The sequence below is a fragment of the Oncorhynchus keta genome, chromosome 6, assembly GCF_023373465.1.
Source record: "Oncorhynchus keta strain PuntledgeMale-10-30-2019 chromosome 6, Oket_V2, whole genome shotgun sequence".
NCBI classification, from domain to species: Eukaryota; Metazoa; Chordata; class Actinopteri; order Salmoniformes; family Salmonidae; genus Oncorhynchus; species Oncorhynchus keta.
The window spans coordinates 16,068,385-16,073,384 of record NC_068426.1 but is presented as its reverse complement, the minus strand read 5'-3'; the positions used below and the strand labels follow the sequence as shown (position 1 = coordinate 16,073,384).

Genomic DNA, 5,000 nt, shown 5'->3' with positions numbered 1-5,000 from the left:
TGAGCCATAGGGCTGGTGGAATGACTGACTGACTGACTCACTGAGCCATAGGGCTGGTGGAATGACTGACTGACTGACTCACTGAGCCATAGGGCTGGTGGAATGACTGACTGACTGACTGACTGACTCACTGACTGACTCACTGAGCCATAGGGCTGGTGGAATGACTGACTGACTGACTCACTGAGCCATAGGGCTGGTGGAATGACTGACTGACTGACTGACTCACTGAGCCATAGGGCTGGTGGAATGACTGACTGACTCACTGAGCCATAGGGCTGGTGGAATGACTGACTGACTGACTCACTGAGCCATAGGGTTGGTGGAATGACTGACTGACTGACTCACTGAGCCATAGGGCTGGTGGAATGACTGACTGACTGACTGACTCACTGAGCCATAGGGCTGGTGGAATGACTGACTGACTGACTCACTGAGCCATAGGGCTGGTGGAATGACTGACTGACTGACTCACTGAGCCATAGGGTTGGTGGAATGACTGACTGACTGACTCACTGAGCCATAGGGCTGGTGGAATGACTGACTGACTGACTCACTGAGCCATAGGGCTGGTGGAATGACTGACTGACTGACTCACTGAGCCATAGGGTTGGTGGAATGACTGACTGACTGACTCACTGAGCCATAGGGCTGGTGGAATGACTGACTGACTGACTCACTGAGCCATAGGGTTGGTGGAATGACTGACTGACTGACTCACTGAGCCATAGGGCTGGTGGAATGACTGACTGACTGACTCACTGAGCCATAGGGCTGGTGGAATGACTGACTGACTGACTCACTGAGCCATAGGTTTGGTGGAATGACTGACTGACTGACTCACTGAGCCATAGGGCTGGTGGAATGACTGACTGACTGACTCACTGAGCCATAGGGCTGGTGGAATGACTGACTGACTGACTCACTGAGCCATAGGTTTGGTGGAATGACTGACTGACTGACTGACTCACTGAGCCATAGGGCTGGTGGAATGACTGACTGACTCACTGAGCCATAGGGCTGGTGGAATGACTGACTGACTGACTCACTGAGCCATAGGGCTGGTGGAATGTGACTGACTGACTCACTGAGCCATAGGGCTGGTGGAATGACTGACTTACTGACTCACTGAGCCATAGGGCTGTTGGAATGACTGACTGACTGACTCACTGAGCCATAGGGCTGGTGGACTGACTGACTGACTCACTGAGCCATAGGGCTGGTGGAATGACTGACTGACTGACTCACTGAGCCATAGGGCTGGTGGAATGACTGACTGACTGACTCACTGAGCCATAGGGCTGGTGGAATGACTGACTGACTGACTCACTGAGCCATAGGGCTGGTGGAATGACTGACTGACTCACTCACTGAGCCATAGGGCTGGTGGAATGACTGACTGACTGACTCACTGAGCCATAGGGCTGGTGGAATGACTGACTGAATGACTCACTGAGCCATAGGGCTGGTGGAATGACTGACTGACTGACTCACTGAGCCATAGGGCTGGTGGAATGTGACTGACTGACTCACTGAGCCATAGGGCTGGTGGAATGACTGACTCACTGAGCCACAGGGCTGGTGGAATGACTGACTGACTGACTCACTGAGCCATAGGGCTGGTGGAATGACTGACTGACTGACTCACTGAGCCATAGGGCTGGTGGAATGTGACTGACTGACTCACTGAGCCATAGGGCTGGTGGAATGACTGACTGACTGACTCACTGAGCCATAGGGCTGGTGGAATGACTGACTGACTGACTCACTGAGCCATAGGGCTGGTGGAATGACTGACTGACTGACTCACTGAGCCATAGGGCTGGTGGAATGACTGACTGACTGACTCACTGAGCCATAGGGCTGGTGGAATGACTGACTGACTGACTCACTGAGCCATAGGGCTGGTGGAATGACTGACTGACTGACTCACTGAGCCATAGGGCTGGTGGAATGACTGACTGACTCACTGAGCCATAGGGCTGGTGGAATGACTGACTGACTGACTCACTGAGCCATAGGGCTGGTGGAATGACTGACTGACTGACTCACTGAGCCATAGGGCTGGTGGAATGACTGACTGACTGACTCACTGAGCCATAGGGCTGGTGGAATGACTGACTGACTGACTCACTGAGCCATAGGGCTGGTGGAATGACTGACTGACTGACTCACTGAGCCATAGGGCTGGTGGACTAACTGACTGATTGACTGGCTGACTCACTGACTGATTGACTGACTGACTGACTGACTGACTGATCCATAGGGCTGGTGGACTGACTGGCTGACTCACTGACTGACTGAGCTGTAGGGCTGGTGGACTGACTGACTCTCTACCTACCTTATGGACAAAAAATGTAAAAAATAAACATGTTTTTTCAAAAGTCGGACACATAAATTCCCCACATTTGAAATGTTGTTTCCACGTGTTTATTTTACGCCACTTCCAGATACATAAAGTGGGGCAAAAAAGTATTTAGTCAGCCACCAATTGTGCAAGTTCTCCCACTTAAAAAGATGAGAGAGGCCTGTAATTTCCATCATAGGTACACGTCAACTATGACAGACAAAATTAGAAAATAAAATCCAGAAAATCACATTGTAGGATTTTTAATGAATTTATTTGCAAATTATGGTGGAAAATAAGTATTTGGTCAATAACAAAAGTTTATCTCAATCCTTTGTTATATACCCTTTGTTGGCAATGACAGAGGTCAAACGTTTTTCTGTAAGTCTTCACAAGGTTTTCACACACTGTTGCTGGTATTTTGGCCCATTCCTCCATGCAGATCTCCTCTAGAGCAGTGATGTTTTGGGGCTGTTGCTGGGCAACACGGACTTTCAACTCCCTCCAAAGATTTTCTATGGGGTTGAGATCTGGACACTGGCTAGGCCACTCCAGGACCTTGAAATGCTTCTTACGAAGCCACTCCTTCATTTCCCGGGCGGTGTGTTTGGGATCATTGTCATGCTGAGAGACCCAGCCACGTTTCATCTTCAATGCCATTGCTGATGGTAGGCTTGGTTACTTTGGTCCCAGTTCTCTGCAGGTCATTCACTAGGTTCCCCCGTGTGGTTCTGGGATTTTTGCTCACCGTTCTTGTGAGCATTTTGACCCCATGGGGTGAGATCTTGCGTGGAGCCCCAGATCGAGGGAGATTATCAGTGGTCTTGTATGTCTACCATTTCCTAATAATTGCTCCCACAGTTGATTTCTTCAAACCAAGCTGCTTACCTATTGCAGATTCAGTCTTCCCAGCCTAGTGCAGGTCTACAATTTTGTTTCTGGTGTCCTTTGACAGCTCTGTGGTCTTGGTCATAGTGGAGTTTGGAGTGTGACTGTTTGAGGTTGTGGACAGGTGTCTTTTACACTGATAACAAGTTCAAACAGGTGCCATTAATACAGATAACAAGTGGAGGACAGAGGAGCCTCTTAAAGAAGAAGTTACAGGTCTGTGAGAGCCAGAAATCTTGCTTGTTTGTAGGTGACCAAATACTTATTTTCCACCATAATTTGCCAATAAATTCATTAAAAATCCTACAATGTGATTTTCTGGATTTTTTTCCCTCATTTTGTTTGTCTTAGTTGAAGTGTACCCATGATGAAAATTACAGGCCTCTCTCATCTTTTTAAGTAGGATAACCTGCACAATTGGTGGCTGACTAAATACTTTTTTGCCCCACTGTATGTTCTACAATCCAGGAACCGACCAGGACTGACCCTGCTTAGCTTCACACACAAACCAGCCGTGGGATGCAGGGTGCAATGTTGCTGGAAGGAATGTGCCTAAACTTGCAAGTAGAAAAAAGCCCGCAAAAGCAAAGGCCAGGGTCACATAACCAGGGTCACAACCAAAGACAGGGACAATTCAGGAAAGAGGGAGTTTATTTTAATTTTATTGCGTTATCATAAAAAAGTTTTCACTTAAGAACAAAAAATGTGTCCATTTGCAGTTAATTTGTTCTCGCATTTCAAAATAATTTCTTTGCAATATTTTCTTCTGCTTTCAATGTCATTATTTTCTGTCTGTACGTAGAGCAAGATTATGCCACCACTGGAACGTGGTCCATTAACCTGCCCAATGTTTTTTATTTTGTCCAATGTTCCACCAATGTCTCGCAAAATAGTTCCATTTTCCTGCATTGGGGCTTCTTAGATGTGGTCACACTAATTCCACCGTTTTCCTGCATTGGGGCTTCTTAGATGTGGTCACACTAATTCCACCGTTTTCCTGCATTGGGGCTTCTTAGATGTGGTCACACTAATTCCACCGTTTTCCTGCATTGGGGCTTCTTAGATGTGGTCACACTAATTCCACCGTTTTCCTGCATTGGGGCTTCTTAGATGTGGTCACACTAATTCCACCGTTTTCCTGCATTGGGGCTTCTTAGATGTGGTCACACTAATTCCACCGTTTTCCTGCATTGGGGCTTCTTAGATGTGGTCACACTAATTCCACCGTTTTCCTGCATTGGGGCTTCTTAGATGTGGTCACACTAATTCCACCGTTTTCCTGCATTGGGGCTTCTTAGATGTGGTCACACTAATTCCACCGTTTTCCTGCATTGGGGCTTCTTAGATGTGGTCACACTAATTCCACCGTTTTCCTGCATTGGGGCTTCTTAGATGTGGTCACACTAATTCCAGATGTGGTCACCTAATTCCACCGTTTTCCTGCAGATGTGGGGCTTCTTAGATGTGGTCACACTAATTCCACCGTTTTCCTGCATTGGGGCTTCTTAGATGTGGTCACACTAATTCCACCGTTTTCCTGCATTGGTGCTTCTTAGATGTGGTCACACTAATTCCACCGTTTTCCTGCATTGGGGCTTCTTAGATGTGGTCACACTAATTCCACCGTTTTCCTGCATTGGGGCTTCTTAGATGTGGTCACACTAATTCCACCGTTTTCCTGCATTGGGGCTTCTTAGATGTGGTCACACTAATTCCACCGTTTTCCTGCATTGGGGCTTCTTAGATGTGGTCACACTAATTCCAC

At 47.6% G+C, this 5,000-nt stretch overlaps 1 protein-coding gene across 6 annotated transcripts in view; it reads left to right on the top strand.

Annotated features, from left to right (window-relative positions):
- Window positions 1–5,000, top strand: part of LOC118372037 (disks large homolog 4-like) — a 117,329-nt gene that overhangs the window by 96,744 nt on the left and 15,585 nt on the right. The gene's annotated exons all lie outside the window — the stretch shown is intronic.